Source organism: Gavialis gangeticus, unplaced genomic scaffold (assembly GCF_001723915.1).
Source record: "Gavialis gangeticus isolate Ggan-Ray unplaced genomic scaffold, GavGan_comp1, whole genome shotgun sequence".
In the NCBI taxonomy this organism is placed as follows: Eukaryota; Metazoa; Chordata; order Crocodylia; family Gavialidae; genus Gavialis; species Gavialis gangeticus.
In genome coordinates this window covers 17,744,981-17,764,144 of record NW_017729026.1, presented here as the reverse complement: position 1 = coordinate 17,764,144, position 19,164 = coordinate 17,744,981, and the positions used below count along the sequence as shown (strand labels likewise).

General features: G+C 39.2%; 1 protein-coding gene across 1 annotated transcript in view; it reads right to left on the bottom strand.

The window, feature by feature from the left end:
* The window catches only part of CEP85L (centrosomal protein 85 like), a gene marked incomplete at its 5' end in the record, with an annotated part of 222,373 nt that overhangs the window by 83,450 nt on the left and 119,759 nt on the right, over window positions 1–19,164 (bottom strand). The window lies entirely within an intron of this gene.

The window sequence follows — 19,164 nt, the reverse complement described above, 5'->3', positions numbered from 1 at the left end:
CCTACAAATAACAATAGGCATGACACATGACACCCATCCACCTCTAACTGCTAGCTTCTCTTCCATAAGAGACATAAAACCAAGACTTTGGGCAATCACTGCCAAGGGTTTTACACTTTTTCAAGGATTATGAGGGTATCAACCCGATTCCAACATTACATTCTGCTTTTGTAAGATTCCCTCTGTAGTTTCAAGAGGCAAAGTTATTCTTCAGCTACTAAAACAAAGGGCAATGTATAAACAAAGAATCTAAATAAATATAACCCATCTCACTGCTTGACAAGGGTAAATTTTGGCTCTTATTCTAACCAATGAGAATGAACTTTCGTTAGAAAAGTTACTAAAATGGGTGGGGGGGAGAGATTAAAGACTATTATTGACATGTGAAATAGTCTTGAAAATTATTTGAAAGCCTCTGCTTTAGATACTTTTTTGAAGCATTATTTCAAAACCAGTTGATCACTTAAATCCAATGCAAAAACAGTTAAAAAAATCAGATGGACATGCAACAAAACAAAAAATATCTATTTGTGTTATAAACTGACTGTGCAACCTATGTCAGTGAAATACCAATGACACTTGAAAGTATGAGACAGAATAAACTTTGGAAAGTTTATTTAAACATATGATAAGTGATTTGCCAAATAGTTGCTACACAATGGGTTCCAAAATGCACATCAACAGTAAGTACATAAAACTTATGTGACAGACAAACCTACTTTGTTTTGCTTTTTTTTAGAAGATTTTTGTAATATAGACAATCTTTAGAGTTCACTATGATTTTCTGGTAGATATATCAAAAGCAAGTGTTTTGGTGGTCATTTCAAATAGACAAATTATTTTTCCATTCCTTGTATCCAAGTGCTATAAATACTTTCTGAATAGTGCTCAAAATAACAAAGACACACTTCATTCATTGAGAACACATGGTGCCGAATACTCCCAACAAGTTTCCAAATAGCTTGAATTGTGTGGTAACACCACACAGGTGGTCCAATTACATGAGAACTTTTCGTCCTCTAAAGCCAGTAAATCAAGGACTGGGAACAGAATTCATTTTTAGAAGTCACACGTAATACACAAGGTAACACTCCCCACTCCAGCAACCACTATCCTGAAAAATTACAAAAGATCTTAGTCTAACACTTGAAGCATTCTTTTGCAACTGCTCTAGAAAACACAACTATTTTTGCTGGCTGGCACCTCTTCCAAGCATATTTAGCTTAGACTGAAAACATCTGTTCAGCTGAAACCAACCCCTTCACACAGTGCAGTCCAAACTAACTTGTTTTTTTGACTTTCAGGACCTGGCAAAATGTCAAGTCACTGCTGAGACACAGATAGTTGCTTTAAGTCTTTGTTGTACTAGCTTATATGCAAATATTTATTGCTGGGACACACATTGCTGACTGATATCATCATGTTTCCCAACAGTGGGAAAAGAATTTCTCTCTTGACTAGAGGATACTAGCATTTGAATATTTTTTTACCAAAATGTATTTAGGATATGCTGATATCCAAATCTTCCTCCTGCTTTTTCCTTAAAGCATTCATCCCTCCACCCCGACATGAGCCATTCTAATTAAAGTGCCCCCCTTCACCCTAAAGCATGTGTATAGACACCCTCAGTATCTGTGCAGAATGGTAAACCACCAATAATATATTTTGTATTCTTTACTAGGTGGCAACTAAATATTAAGAAAAAGGATTTTCTTCCAGAAATAATCTTTCCTTAAAATTATTAAAACTGCATATCAACTTCTATCTTACAACAGTGAAAATTCCAAAAGCCCTGTTCCAACAGAACTATTACTCACAAGTGACAGGAAGCTAAAAATTATATTAAGTCAGGAGTGTCAAAAGTATAGCCCTCAGAGCTGCTGTATCCAGCCTGCCCGGCTTCTGATGGACCACTGGAAGTTGTGCACAGGGGAGGAGGGAAGGGGCCTGCCACTCAGTCCAGGGCCCTTGAACCCCAGTGTACAGCAGCCAGAGGGTCAATGAGGGCTGGCACAGCCCAGGTGTCCTCCAGTCACTTTGTGTCCCATGGCAGACTGAGCCAGAACTGTCACTGCTGCATGCTCTGGGCTGGAGCTGCTACCCCAGCATGAAACACGTCAATGGCAGCAGCTCCAGCTCTGGTATGGGGCATGCAGTGGGATCTGGAGTCATTGTCTCGTGGACTGGCCAGGAGTTGGAGCTACTGCTGCCACAGCCACCCCATGTCCTGGGCTTGATCTGGCTTCCAAGGAGCCCGATCTTCCAGATCCAGCTGAGGGCAGGAGGTAAGTTTGATAACCTTGGTTTAAATGAACGAATACATCTGGCGAACTGTTTGCAGCTTCATGAAATTAAAGAAACCCAGAAAACACTTCATACAGATTCTGCGTAATCAGTCACAAAAGGACTAAATAAATTCCTGCCTCCACAGGAGGGCACAGGTCATGGAACCAGCCAGGAAGCTCTGCTAACTACACAGATCCAATCATTCTTTCCTCTTCTGGGTAAGGAGGAAGCTTGAGATTTTGAGGGGCCATGGATTAGTGCTGTAGCTGCTTCACAGTCAAAGAAAAGAGAAGAGGAAGAAAAGAACAAACCCTCCTCTCCCTCCCCTAACACTGCTTCCCAGATTTCAATCCATTTAGCCTGAGGGTCAGAAAGTGGAACTGCTTCTTAATTCAAACCCCTGTGAAGCAGAGATAAAGGAAGTCTCAAAAAAGTTCAGTGAATTACCAAAGGTCATACAAAGCCAGCAGGAGAACCAGGAACAGAACAAAACAGGTGACTTGTGGCACCTGTATTCCAGCCACCTGCTTCATTATACTCTGCACTGCTGCCATGTGAACAGGAGTGCTGCCACTCAGCAACAGGCAGTGGGTAAAACTCTTAAAACAGCAAAATCTCAATGTTACAAAAAAAACCAGCTGCTTTTGCAAATCTTACTTATTCCGAGTCAGATTTTGTTCTTGATCATAACCGTACATCCCTACCTCCAAATCAAAAGCATCTACTAGGGCTCTGTGGGAACTGGAATTATGTCTTTCTTAACATCCTTATTGCCAAGACACAGAAATCATAAAAAAAAAATTTGGAAATTATGTTACAAATTAGGAGTAGCTGTGACATACAAATGGTCCTAGAGAGATTAGAAAGATCACCAGAAGATAATGAAACCATATACCTTGGGTGGAAACAGTTAAATATGCTTCAAACCATCATGTAACCTAGAAGGCATTTAGTATGAGAAAACAATTAACTGTTTGATTTGCTGTCCACTGGTAAGTGTTCAGCAGCATATTCTGACTAGAAAAAAAATGAATGCAACTGTAGTCAGAAAATACTGTATCAGACTATGGCGAAGATAGCTCTAGTGTAAACCCTCTTTACATGGCTCTGGTTTAAGCTCTCCTGGAATACGGCATTCAATTTTGGGCGTAATATTATCAGAAATATAATGACATACTAGATTGAATTCAGGGAAGTGCAACAATAGTGACCAGAGAGATGCAGGGACTGATTTATAAGAAAAAAATCAGAAGAGCTAAGTACCCAGTGCACAATTTGAAGAGACATGATATCAGTCTGCAAATATGTCTAAGGATGGAGAGTAATCATTTACATAATGTATAGCATATGGTAACTAAGGGTCATAATTGAGGAAATACACATTTTGGATTATAAAATTAAGGAAAAAAGTTTGAAACAAAAAAAAAAATAAAATAAAATAAAAAATTGGTGACAAATTTCCCAAAAAGAATTAGGGGAAGTCCCATGGCTTAGAAGTTCCCTGCACAAAAACACTAGAAAAGAGAGGGTACAAAGTGTGCCCTGGCAGAGATGTGGTCATAGTAACGTAACAGTTTCTTCCTTCTCACTACAGTATAGAATTTCACATGAGGACAAGTAATATAACAGTATAATTTAGGGTAGAATTTACCCCTCTACGTCTATAGGAGAACCAACCATATGTAGCGCATAACATACTCACAATTAAATTAATAAAGGTTCCACCTTAAATACACCTGAAACATGTGTGGCATGTGTATGGTACAGACAAGTGACTTCTGAAGAACAAAAGGCCAGAATGACAGTTGCACTAATTGGTATCCCAATTCCCAGAAATCTAAACTAGCACTGACTGGAATCCTGAAGTTAGCAAAAAAGAACCCCACTCGAGAGTGTTTTCCTCCCCGTTTTAATGTTCCTTTGCTTTCATCACTATTCCTGTACATGCGTCTTAGAGAATTTACGACGTTTTTGGAAAGCAACATAAATATTGTTTAGATATTTCTCCCCTCTTTTAGCTACTTATTTCAGTTTCTGTTTAGATATAGTAGTGATAAAGCAGAGCTATGCTTTATAAGGTGGGTCCAATTTGTTGCATTAAACGGACCTCCACTAATGCATTCCATTGTGTGATATTTTTATTGAAATTGTATTAAACAATCTTCACAAGAACCAGCTACCATATATGGTAAAGAAAATTATCATCTTGGTTTTTATGAGTCAATTATTGACAGAATAAAAGCTCTCAATAAGAAAAGAATGAAAAGTTAAACAGTTTATACAGCAGTGTGCTGCACTTTGAAAGCATTTTTCCTCCAGGTTAAATGCAAGGGGGTGTGAACTGTAACCACACATCATGCATGAGATGAGATAACATCCTTTTTTTACTTGAGGCCAGTGACAGTTGGGTCCATTTATGCCCCAGAAACACTTAACCCTGTGTCACATGGGTTAGTGTAATTTGTCCTCTTTCCTATTATCAGTCTCTTTTGTGATAAAGCCCAAAAGTCCAATCAAGATCGTGTCCCCACTTAGTCAGTAAGATGAGATAGTTACTGCCCACAATTTAATTAAGTGCAAAGCACAAAAATGATCATAAACAAGCAACAGGATTGGAGGAGGAAGGAAAGATGAGGATAAAAATAATCAGATCAGTTATGTAGCCTAGGCATAGGCTTGCACAATGGGAAAATTCAATGGTAAAACTCCTATTAATTATAATGGATCAAGACCAGATCCTATATAATTCCAAAGCTTTCAGTAATACCAGTTTATACAAAGGTCCCGAAGCTAAGTAGGTGGCTGCTAAAATGCAGATATAACAGGTCCTGAGAAGGAAGAGTATATGCAGACTGGCTGAGGGAAGGTGGCCCAGGAGAAAAAAATAAAGATACTTGAGTCCCAAGGTGAGAAATGGGAAGTTGAAATTGGCATCACTGGAGGAAGAGAGACACGGTAACAAAACAAAATAGATAAGAAGCAGAATTATGTACTTCTCATTAAAGTCTCTTGCAAAACTTGAAAAAACTAGGCATGAAAAACTGGGCATTTGGGAATGTTTTTAACAAACTAAAGCAACTGGTGCAAAAGGGCAGCAATTGCATTTTGTATTGAATGGGAACTTGAACATGGTAGTAAAACATGGAGAAACTAATGTTAGGAAGTTTGGGGTTGAGAGATTTTTGCTTTATTTTTACCAGGATTTCAAAAAACTTGTTAATAAGACTCATTTCAATTTCAACGTGCTAGGATATCAATCACATATAACTATCTTTCATCTGACACAGAAAGGAATATTTCTGATTTCCTAGAAACATTTCAAAAAATTGATTTGCATAATAATGACTGCAATTCACTACTGACATTCAGCATTCTGGATCTCCTAAATTTTCAAAATAGTCGTATTATGGCTTTGCTTTGTTATTGTATAGAAATCCCAGCTCCCTTGTGCAAGACACTTAGAAACATAAGAGGGCAGTCCTAGCCTCAGAAGGCTTATATGGTAAGTAATCTATTTGCTCAGAATCTGTCCAGCCATTTGAATAGTCTCATTTTACACAAACACCATCTCTGTGACAAGAAGCCAGCACAAAAACCTACACAAAGTAGTGAAAAATATTATTGGGCACTGTATGACTCATGAGAACATCCTTCTCTCTCTACTTCAACAGCAGCGCTGCTGATTAACTTATCCACACAAATTATCTGAAACTAAAATGAAAAAAGGCATAAAAATTCATTCCTGAACCTTGCAAAAATGATAACACACTGTCAGGGGTACCTCGCTCATGGACAAGAGTACTGTCTTGTTTGTGGTATGCCAATTACTCAGTTGTGCTCCACAAGTTTCCCATCTCTGCCCCTTCTCAGCCAGCACACTCTGATGTGAAAGAGGCATTCCCAAAGCTGAAAGCCAGATTATGTGACTCCCCCTACATATCTAGCCATTAACGTTAAAATCATGACACTCACAAAGCAACAGAAATGCCATTCCTTAAACTCTGTACCAACACCAATATTTTGTGTAAAAAACTGCTTCCATTTACATTCTGGCAAACCTTACAAACACAAATCACTTGTAGGTGCCATTTAATATATGCTATTAAGAGCAACAGCGCCTGGAATTTTCCATTGATAACAAGCAGGTCTTTCCTAAGTATAGAAGCACTTGTTTTATAAAGTGTTCATATTATCTTCCCATTACATTTAAATTCAAATGTTCTTGACTGTAACATTCAGGAGACAAACGGGAGCCCACTACAACACTGGCTGAGTTCCTCTTCCTTCTTTGAAGCTTTCTGCAATACACCACAGCTAAGTTGTTAAAATGATTTCTTCAATTCATTATTCTAAACTGGAATTCAGTCTGACAGAAGTATGTAAATAGTTTTTCAATTTCAAAAAAGCTAACACTGATACAAAATTAAGATTGAAAACTTATGCACCAAAAATTCAGGAAATAATTATTGAACCAGCATTATTACTTATCTACATTATAGTATCGCTTAGCCTAGGAACAGAAATTACATATACATCAGTATAAGTGACTGGAAACTGATTCAGATCTGTAACACAACAGAAGTTCAGTGTGCATAAACTGCTTTCAAAGTGGCTGGAAACAGTTTAAGATAAATCTGGATGGATGTAGTATCAGACTTAACTGATTTAGGTTAAATCGGTTTATTGAACTTCTGTCCAAGATCCTCTCCTAATTCAAGTTAACTTGCAGTCCTCCGGCATCCCAGGATGCTTTGCACCTCCCTCACAAACCTCCCTTTGCAAGGTGAACAGGCTAGCCTTGACCCAAGCTGTCTGTTCCAGCCTAGCAGGAATGCATGCTCTGGCACCCCACAGCTTCAGGCACGGGCCACTGTTGGCACGTGACTGCATTTCCAGAACCAGAATTAAATGTCTGTTCACTTGCTTATCAGTTCAATCCATACAATTTAAACTAACCCACAAAGATTGAATCAATTCAGCCTTGGGCTTTTTGACTGTCTGTATTTAGCCTTAGAGACCAGAACCCAGATCAGCACCCAGTTTTAGGTAATACACATGTGCACCCATGTGCATGCATATACACACACAAACTTGCACACAACAGCCAGCAGACAAAACAAATCAGCCAGTGGGAAGACAAGATTAGCAATGAAATAATCATGATTAGCACATTAACAGTCTCAGCAAATTAACTACCCAAAAAGTTTCCAGGGCTGATAATATCTTAATTTCCGATTCTCTAATGTGGCAGATTTATGTTAAATGTATGCTGCTGCTATGTCTATACACCTAATTTATCAAGCACTTGTAAAAATTTGTCACTATTTTTCTTTAAGTTGGTCTCATCTTTCCTGCCAGAGGTAGTATAAACCCATGAATATAAGTGCTGTCTTTTGCCTGTATTTGAGAATGGGACTTCTTCACCCAGGGAAGTAAAGACTAGCATAAAGGGCACTGACAGACATGCAGGCCCCTGCTTTAATACATGGGGCTTTACATAAAGCCCTGTGAGTTAGAGCACCCCCCCAACCTCAACAGACATCTGCCTCTTGGGTCTGCCACATTAGAAGGAAAGGTGATGAAATAGGTCTATATTAGTTTTTGAATATAAACTACAATGCTATTATAAATATCTGTCCAAAAGTTTTTGATATTTGAAACTGCAGACCTGGAAGTTTTAATGGGCAGCCTTGTGTCACTGAACTGAATGGATTCTCTCTCTTCCACTACTGATTTTGCAGAATTTTTAACAAGAAACCAGTTGTGCATGTCAGCAACTGACAGATTCAACAGACTCAGTATTGTGAGATTAAATGGAAATAAAGGATGCATCAAATGGATACCCTCAAAAATCACTACTTGTAAACAACAGAGTTCAAAACATACTCAAATAACCAAATCAATCCACCATTAAGGATGGTAACCAAAACTTCATCTTAACAGGCAAGAAAAGATGGAATCCAACCAAACTGTTGTCCTAGAAGTCTTGCAGCTGTGACTCGTTTTTACAAATTTGTCCTTCCCTTACCCACATGTTGTCAGTACAAGTGCTGCACAGCATGCTCTCCAATCTCTTGTGAATTAACAACAGACTTTAGTCAAAAGAACAAAAAAAGCAGAAACAAGTTTCATGTGAATTCAGTGAGGCAAAGCTGTGGGAAAAACACAGGACCTCTAGGTCTGCACCTTCATATTCTATATGGGCCAAAAAATTTCAAATAGCCTGTGGAACATAATGAACATACAAGAATACACTTGTATCTCTCTATGGCTAGGGACAGAAGTTACACATAAAACAGTTTAAGTGATCAGAAACTGGTCTAAACCTGTAGCAGAACACAAAATCAGTGTACATAGGCCAGTTTCAAAATGGCTGAAACTATTTTAAGATAAACCTGGGTGAATGTAGTATCAGATTTAACTGATTTGGATCAAATTGGTTTATGGAATTTCTGTCCTGGACCTTCCTGGTTCAAGTTAAATCAGTCCCCCAGCATCCCAGCATGCTTTGCCGCCTTGGGCTGGTCTGTGCTATCTGCTCTAGAGAGCAGGGCTGGCCCCACCCCTCTGCTCTCTGGCTAACGCAGCAAGGCCTGGCTGACAAGGGGGTGGGGAAGGGGCAAGCCCAGCTGGAGATGCAGCCTGGGCTGCAGGGTGGGGGGGAAAACTAAACACCCCTCCCCCGCTCATGGGCAACTGATGCTTCTTGAGTCAGGGGACACTTGCCCCCCCCCCCGTGACCAGTCATCAACCGGGGGGTTCCCCCCCACAGCCAATTCTACTGACCCGCAAGTGGCAGCAGCACACCGCTGGCACTTTCAGGCACCCAGCTGACACTTCCAGGAGAGCAATGACACTTCCAGGACAGCCCACACTCTCCTGCTGGTGCTCTTAGGGGAGCACCAGTGCTCTCGCCTGCCCCCCCGCCCAGAACGCTGGCTGACGGGGGGTTCACCAACACTCTCAAGTGGTGCACCTCCTACGTGTCGCCACTGCCCCTGGTCAAACTTACTGCTGGCTGTAACTGTGGGCTACAAATCCCAGGGGCACCTGGAAGCAGGAAGAGGAAGTGATGAGCAACCTCCTGCTATTGTAATTCTGGACTGCAAATCCCAAAAACCTCAGGGGCAGCAGGAAGGAATAGTGAACACAGCCAGAAAGCCATGCTCTAATGCCCCCCAGCTTCTGGCCTGAGCCACTATAGGCATGTGACTGCATTTCCTGAATCAAAGGTAAATGTCTGTATACATCTGTTTCAATTTAATATGTGCAGTTTAGACTAACCTACAAAGACTGAATTGATTCAGCCTCGGACTTTTTAACTGTCTGTACCTAGCCTACAATTATAAACCCTGCAACTTCAACTGAAGAAAAAGGCTGAGCGGGAGCTCAAATTGTTTTCTGCCCTTTATGCAGGGATTATCAGGGAGAAGAATAATCTGGTTTTCAAATGATAAACCAAACAGTTTAGCGCATGGGTTCACTATTAAAATTTTAGCAGGAATTCTTTGACTATTCCATTCTGTACAGTGGAATGCAGCATGGGACCACCTTTTGGCAGCTGTGGCACAATTTAATCCCGCACCCTTTAATCCCTTTCCACTGCCTGATCTGCTGCTCTGCGTTTTGTTCACAGCCTGACCCAATACTCTGCTTTCTGATTCCTTCCCTCTGCTCCCTGCCTGGTTTTCTGCTTAGATCCCTGCCTTTTGCTGCTGTGCTTTCTGCCCTTCCTCCCAATCTGCTGCATGCCACACACAGAATTAGTATAGAATTAGGACTGACAAGTGTTCAAGGTAGTCAAATATTCTGTGCATGGAATAAGTGAACGGTTTTAGCTGTCTGGCATTGCTCCAGATGGCAAACCTCTTCCACTTGACATTATGAGATGTACTTGAGACACACTTGTCTCTGAAAAACCAACAGTTTCATACATGGGTCTGAGGGCAATCCTGTCAGTTATTGAAAGCATATTCCATCCTTTCAAGACAAATCAGAGGCAAAAATGGCAAACCAGATATTACCAAGGTCAGGCCTTGAGGGCTTCTTAGTATAAACACAGTCTAATCTTTCCAACTTCCATACGGACCAACAAGATCACAGAATATTTAGTACCTAGATATTATATAATGCTTCTCATTTGTAAACCTCAAACAACTCAGAAAGAAACCAGGCATATTATTCCACTATACCCATTTTGCACAGCAGGACACTTGAGGTAGAAAATGATTGAGTGATTTGCCTACGGGTTAAGCACAGTGCAGTGCAAATAAGATTGTATTTTCCCAATTTGGTACAAGTGAAACAGAAGATAACATGGGGTTAAATAAAATGTTCTCTAACAATGCAGAATATTTCATACAGACATTTAAAAAATAGGAAGTAAAAGAAGAAGCTGGGGGTAGTGCAGCAAGTAGAGCACAAGCCCAGGATGTTAGAGGACAAGATCAATTCCCTGTTCTGCTTAAAGTGATCTGAACCCATTTCTCCCACTTTACAGAAGAATATCTTAAGCACCTGGCTGTATGGTATCCCAAAGTGGGTATCTATTCCTCTATCCTGTTGGAACTGTTCTACTTTGAGCAAAAAATATCGTTAAAAAAGCCTGGTGGGACACCTGGGCTAAAGTACAGATGGCCAAAAAGTCCTAGGCTGAATCGATTCCATCTTCAAAGGTTAGTCTAAGCTGCATAGATTGAACCAATCAGCAAGTAAACAGGCATTCACTTTTGATTCCAAAAATGCAGTCTCATGCCTGTAGTGGCCCAGGCCAGAAGTTGGGGTGCACTAGAGCATGCCTCCCTGCTCAACTGAAACAAACAGGTTTGGCCAAGGCTAGCCCCCCTACTGTGTCTGTCTGTCTGTCTGTCTCCTGGGGATGCTAGAGGATTGTGAGTTAACTTCAATCAGGAGGGGATCTGGGGCAAAAGTTCAATAAACCAATTTAACCTAGATCAGTTACGTCCGATCATATACCCATCCAGGTTTACCTTAAACCAGTTTCAGCCATTTTGAAAGCAGTGTGCACTGAACTTCTGTTGCATTGCAGATTTGAACCAGTTTCTGATCACTTATACTGTTTGATGTATAATTTCCATCCCTGAACCAGTGAATGTTCATTTATACAAAAAAGGAAGAATTTCAACAGGAGAGACTGAGAAGAGAGGGCACCCTTGTGCCCTCCAACTACAGTGCTACTGATGAGAGGGAAAGTTCACCAATTCTGCCATATACCAGCAGTTCTGTGAAACCAGCCCCCAATCAAGTTTGCCATAAAGCACTCACACACACAAAATAATTCATCCAGCTATAGTAAAACAACAAGTAGCAGAAGTGAGAATAGAAGGTATCTAAGCAAGATCACTGGAATCTCAATCCACTGCCATTTGCATTGGGCTACACTACAGCCTGATCATCATCAGGTTAGCTTGTTAGTAAATACTGTAACACCACTGGCAATATTTGGCATGGAGATACCATTTCCTCACGTATGAAAAACCCTTCTGTTTGAAAACTGGAGTCTGGGGAGGATGACTTTAGATGAAGAAATGGTAGACTTCTATTGAAAAATTACAGTTTAATGGGGAGTCAAGTTCAGTCTTATCAAATTAGTTTCATACAGTTCTGTGCACGCAACTGAAATATCAGTATGTTTGGGGGATACTCCATTCTGTAGAAAGACACGGATCTTAGGAAGTTTACTGCAGCTTTTCAGAAAAATATTTTTAACACGATTCTTTGTAATACTGAACTGTTCTGCTGCACCCTCACTGGTAAGGAACTTCCAATGGATAAGAAGAGGATTCAGAATCCTTCATGTTTTGAGAGAAGCAGCAGTGAATCAAGTTTTGTACAGAACCCTGGAGATTCTGCACCTTTGGCCTTTTTTAGCCTGCAAAGAATTCTTTCCATGTCTTTGATTCGTCAATGAAACCATTAATCAGGCAGGGAGACCATATAGATTCCCAAATGTGCAGAAACCGCATACATCAGCTGTAAAGGCTCCATGCTGAACTGTTCACTTTGGAACTTCTAGCAGTTTGGATTCAACAGCAATATACTTCTATAAGCAAGTCTACACCCTGCAGGTCCGGAGGTTCATTATCAGTTTCTTAAATCTAGGAGCAGCATTTTTTTTGTTAAATCACACTCAACCCTGCACCCCATCCCCCTGACAGGAAAGCAAAGGCCCACTGTTTCCGGGGTATGCATTCACCAGCAAAGAACAGGCACAGAAGGCGTTGCATATGGAAGGCTACCATCCTGCTTGCCAGGTGGATTAGTCCCTGACCTCCCTTGGTGGCGGACAGGTAAAGGACAGCCTGCTGAAGCCACTGGTGTCCATTCCAGAAGCACATAAGGAGCTGCTGGGGCTGCCAGTGACCCTACTAGAAAGGCTCCATTTTGTAACATGATATCTGTTGTGTAATAGGAGACTCAACTGTAAACTAAACATAGGAAAGACTGTGGAAGGTATGATTCTGCAGACACGCATGTTTTTTTGGCAAAATAACCAGCCTGAGCCAGAAGCCTGGGTCAAGAGCCAGTCTTATTCACTATAAACAGCTCTTACTATTTTTCTACTTTGATAGAAACCATTTCAGCTGATGATAAGGTCAAAAAAAGTGACATGAAGGTATACAGATCCACATTTTCTCCCAAATGACTTGGAACAAAAACCACCATAACAGAGTGTCAAACATTCTCTTTTGGTAAAGTAAAATAAATTCTCCTTAATTTCACTCTGGTAATAAGACAGTTAACACTACAGTCAGGCTCAGGATTCACTATACTACAGAGGGCATAGTTTTCATACCCCATTGTGTGATAACAACTTTCATTAGGAGGTAGTTGCATGTAAAGGGAGAAAACACAAATCTCAGGCTTTCACTGGAATCAGTCTTTCTGCTTAGGGATCAGTATGAACTACAGCCTCAGATCCAAGTTCAGTTTGATACTTCGTATCACCAAATACCATATTTCAGCCGCTCAGGTTCACAATTATTTAAGTTTGGGATTTGGAGCTATCCTTTTTAAGTACAATTAGAAAATTTGCTTCAGAAAAACTATTATTTATAATAAAAAAATTCATATTTTTTCACAACAAAGTCAGGACTTTATCATAAAGAACCTGAAGACATTTCTATAAAACCATTTAAGGAGAAATTGGAAAAAAATATCCCAATATATTCGAGCTATATCTTTAATTAGGCAATAAAAAGGGAAATAAATAATGGCTAAAAATCCACCAAGGGGTTGTTTGTCTGTATATTAACACTGCACACACAAACAAAACTCAAGACTAGTGGACCAGGATGCAAGAAGGAAACAAATGACAAAAATTGGCATAACTAAGAACAGCCTACAGGCCAAACACAACCTATAGCCAACCCCTGCTTAATGCTGTTTCGCTATAATGCTCATTTGAAATTGATACCCAACTTCACTTAGCACTCAGTGAGTTCTGTTATAATGCTCGCAGTTGCCATCTTGGGTCATTAAAAACAATTTTGGTTGCCATCTTGGGTCATCAAATACTTCCAGTTTCACTTAATGCTCAGGTTTTCAGGAACCAATTAAGAGTGCTAAGGAGGGGTTGCCTGTATTTATTCTGAAGCTCAGATACCCATCAGCTAAATGTCTATGCAATCTCTATCTTGATCCACATTGAGAGACTATTGGAGCAGGACAGATTATTGTTTAAGGGAACTTGCAATTTCCCTGAGATTTACATCCATAGAGAAAAGCAATTACAATATTCTCTGTGATATGCCCCTTAAGCTCCTACATACTGCTAGTGTGTCCCTCAGCTGCAAAAAGTTCAAATGTTCCTCTGTTAAAGAAACTTCTGCTAAAGATACCGAACAGTTGAAGTCCACGAAACAATCTTTGTCCTCTGCTCTGTAATTACTGTTCAAGTGAAGATAATTCAGCATCACCACACTTGGCAACTGGAATGTAGTCTTCGAGTCTTATCTCTCCTTCATATGCCTTTGTCTCTGCATTCATCCGTCACTCATAACATGTCAAAGAACACAGCTAATCTTTATGCTTCCTGGAACAGTTTATCTGAAAGACACTCAACATGCTTTCTTAGGTACAAGAATTACAGCATATCACCTAATGCAAACTAAGCAAGCCAGACCAATTGAGAAGACTTACAAGCCTCAAACTACAATGCACCTTTAGATGTTATTATCATAATGGGAAAACAAGCATAGTGTTAACGAAAAACACTTTGAAGCTAAAACCATTATTTCCTTTTATATTCTCTGCTGGAACACCTTTTTCTTTGCCAGTGAGAAAGCCTGTAAATGGTACTCTACAATAGACTAGTTACCAGTCTGTTTTTGTTGAATTTAATGAATACTTTAGTATCTGAATTCCAAAACTTTACTGCATCCATACAAAAAGAACCCGTTTTTTGTAGAATCTGCATGTTTATGCTCTTAATACTATCTTGTAAAATAAGATATTACAATGTATTTAGTTTATGCTAAATGTCTGATATCTAAAAAATTAAAACTTATGTATTGGGAGGGAGAAATTTTAAAAAACCCCATTCATAGCAGAAGGGCACAAGTCTCTTTTGGGGAGCTCCTCTCCACCTAGGAATATGTCAAAGCATCAAGTTAAAAAAAGAAAAAGAGACTAGCCCTATAATGCATCATGCTTTTTAAAAGTCCATTACCATTTCACTGGCTAAAGGAAATGAAGATATTGAAGCTGACCTTTACTGAAACAGTCTTCAATTAGTAACAAACCAAAATTAATACTGTCAGAGCCTTTAGCTTTCCAAAAGGAAAACATGTCCTCACTATGCAGGATACTGCAACTCAAGGATGCAAGAATCGGCCATTCCATTAGTTTCTGTGAGATTTTTAACTAGCTGTCCACGTATACCGAGAGAGAGAGTACTGCCAGAGACTCTCTCAGCTTGCTAATATCAGATGACAGAATTAAATTTAAACAGCAACCATCTCAACCAGCATATAAAATGGAATATCCTGAATTACATTCTAACATGTAGGGAAGAGACAGAACTTGTATACTTTGTACCAGGAGAATAAATGCACTACTGATACGACATGTTGGGGTCCACAGCAGAGGTCCAATAGAAGAAAGGTGTTTACTGCAACACTCTTCTATAGGTTGTTAAGAAGGTAAGAGTCGTATCCAGGAGGCATTTAGGATAGAACAAAAATGAGGCAGCAAGACTGATCTCTTAACCCTTACCACTAACATTCAAGAAAGAAAAATGGAACAACTACTAAACTTGTAAAACCATCTCCTAAAGTGCAATCTCTATTCTTAAAAACATTTATATAAAAATGCCGCCTTCTCTCAGCTTACCTGCCTTACAATCCTCAACTGGTGTAACTATGTAGTATCAATTTGAAGGTAAATCAGCATAATAGAGTTCCAGTGATATGCTAGAATCCTGCCTGCTGAGTTCTATGACAAAAGTTATTTCAAATGAATTGGCTCCTATTCTTATACACTAACAAAATGGTTTCCTAAATTACAGGGACACCTCTGAAATCACTTCATGGAACAGTGCAGGTTACACACAGGTATCACTAAGGGGAAAATCTGGCCTGCAAAATATATTACTGGTGACAATGAACAAAAGTGAAAGAACCCAGCTTTGACTTTTGGAGTAGTTTGTAGTACTAGCAGTACTGTCCCTCCTCATGTCCCTTCATTCTTCCATTATGTTTAGCCTGAACAAACATGATATTTAAGTTTCAGTGAGTTACACAGTAAGTAATGCCATATTTATTTTGGAATGTGCCTCTGTAAAGATATATTTCAACGTATACAATTTCATGAGACAAGTGGCATAACAATATGAAATAAGGCTTCAGCCAATCCAGTGCTGTTGACAAATTCCTTTGTTTTTGTGGTTTTAAAGTAATCAAACAAGGCTCTGATTAATGTTAATTACTATTCTTAACTATAGATTATGAAACCACAAATTAACATCTCAAATGTTTTAGATGGATGGCACAGGTGGTCAATGACCACATTTGCCTCATTTTATAAAAGGTATGTTATGAAAGACAAACCAATCTCAAAATAACTTACAAGAAGTTAACAAGATTTCTTTTACTACTATTTAAACGAGGAGCTGTACACAAAGGGTAACTTCTCTTCTCCGTGGATATTATCCCTCCCCCCCCCCCCCCCAAAAAAAAAAAAAAAAAAAACCCTACAAAAAAAAAAAAAAACCCTACAAAAAAAAAAAAAAACCCTACAAAAAAAAAAAAAAACCCTACAAAAAAAAAAAAAAACAAACACCAAAAAAAAAAAAAAAAAAAAAAATCAACCGGATCTCTAAATAAATGAACAGAAACGTGGTCCGTGGCAGATTCCCAATTCCTCTGGAGAAGGCCCAGATCATCTCCATTTAAGGCCATGCAAGCAACAGCTGCACATTTTTGTACGCCAGAACTAAATGAAGCAGACCAAAGCCTCTACCGTGTATCCCTTTTTAAAAACGTTTCTTTTCTCACGTCTTCAACTGGTCCATTGGTGTCCAGTACTTTGTAAATGTACACAGAAGAAAAGCACAGCACACACTTGTGTAAATTTTTCGAGCTTGTTGCACTAGTACATCAAACAGGAAGCACTTTGGGCATTACAGAAACATAAACACCATGGAAAACTGCCCTTCCCCAAGTCGTAAGAGAGTAAGATTCCAGATTCAATTTTAAGAAGGTCTACACAAGAAAAGTGTGTTGCACACAATCAGTATGTCTGCAAGCAGTATAGACAACACAGTACTTTCACACTGGTTCATTTAATCTAAATTTGTATAATTGTATTCAACTATTTTAATTTTTTTTTTTGAATAGACAGTCCTCAACGAGTTTTACAAAGCACAGAAGAGGATTATGAAATTCCTCAGGAGGCCAACTTTAAATTATTTCTTCTTTATTTCCTTGGAATACCTTATGTCAAGTACCACAATTAAAAAAAGAAACTACTGATTTGAGAAACTTCTCTTTCCAATGTCATTAAAAAAATCATTCTCCATTTTTTTTATATTTATGAACCCCTGAAGCAGCAACAATCCAACAACAAAAGCATGACTCCCCAAAAAAAGAGTAACAAAATGACAGTAAAATACTACTTTTACCGCAAATCCATCTGTATATGGATAATACGTTGATGTTATAGTCAAAACAAATATGATTTAAAAAAAGATCAGAAGGAAAGTAGGTAAACTTAAACAGAAGAAAGTTTTAGCAACAGTGGTAGATGTTCTCTCACAAAAGGGCATGGTGCATGGTATAGCCTTCAAAGGTACTTTTGCTGGACTGCATCGTGATAAATACAGGATGCTTTCTTTATAAAGGGCAAATACACGTTGGTGTCAGAGACGTAGTATGTTAATATTGTCACTATGAGTGACTTATGAGGCCTTTTGCACAAGTGAAGAATCATCAGCCTTCCCTAAGGAGCCATTCAATTAACTTTGAATTGAAACAATAACCTCAAATTTTCTGTTCTTGATTTTGAAGGACAATTCAAATTTACTGTGTTAGAATAAAATAATCAAACTCTGATTACATTACAACCCATTCTAACAGTTTCACAGGCTTGACTCTGTTAAACTAAAAGTCAAAATAGAGCTTACTTGGGGAAAAAAGGGCATTTATACACATGCTCAGGGGGTGGGTGGGGGGAACCTTTAATTAGAGTGACTCCAAGAGCTGCTCTAATTAAAGCACTGTCACATCTCCTGTATCAGCATCCCTGCACTTAAAATAGGCAACAGGGGCACCTGAACTAAAGCACATTTGATGAGCTTTAGTTCAAGCTCCACCACTGCCATTTTAAGTTTGGGGACGCTGATACACAGCATTTAGGAGGCTGCTGAAGCACAGCAATTACCACACTCCAGCAGACTTGAGTAATAGAGTCTGCTCCAACACACTGGAATTTCAGTGCTTTAGAGCAGCCTCGGCACTCGTGTATAGATAGATGCCCAAAAATGCTGTAAGACCAAACCTTCCACTTGGTCCTCCAGGATGTTGTGTATCTGGTTTCTACTTCATGGGCCAGGGCATGGCCTGTAGGCCAAGAACCAGTGCTCCCTTTTTGCTTGTACAGCATCCAGCCCACTGTCTGTGTACTACATGATAATGACTTCTGTTTACAAAATACTTGATTTAGGGAAGAGGCTAGAGTGGCAAATCTTTTCAATCACATGGGAATAATTTGGAAGCTTAAAATCATCCAAGATTATTTAGAGCAAAATCCCACATCTTAATCTAATCTCTGGATGTGGCAATCTTGAGATGCGGTATAAATTGCATAGACTCCCCTGTGGTACGGAAGAAACATCTTGGAGAGACAAGATGATAGTCTTTAATCTACTGTATGCCCCAGGACGTCAGCTGCATAATACAAAAGCTATTCACCCCATAACACCAACCCACATGTAACAAATAAGCAGCATTATAATCCTCAAGACCTAGAAGAAATGGAATGATTTGTATCAACCAAATTCTCAGTAGAGGCAGGCTTTTATTATGAACAAACATTTTGCCCTTGATGCAGCAAATTTACCATATCAAAGAATTTTAAGACTTCTATATTTGCCACAACTCCATGAAAAACTATATATTAGCCTCCAGCCATTCCACTGAATCATGCCACTACTTAAGTTCTTTGGTTTCATAATGATTCAAGCTGTTTTTCTGCTATTTACTTTAAGTAAACAGCACCTTACATCTTCCCCTTCTCCCTCATGGCCCTTTAAGAAAGGAGAAATATTTCCAGTGTTTAATGTGTTACTGCTATAACAAGTTTAGATGAGCAACTTCTCTGCTTTGGAAGACTGTATCGCAACCAATCACAACTTCTGAA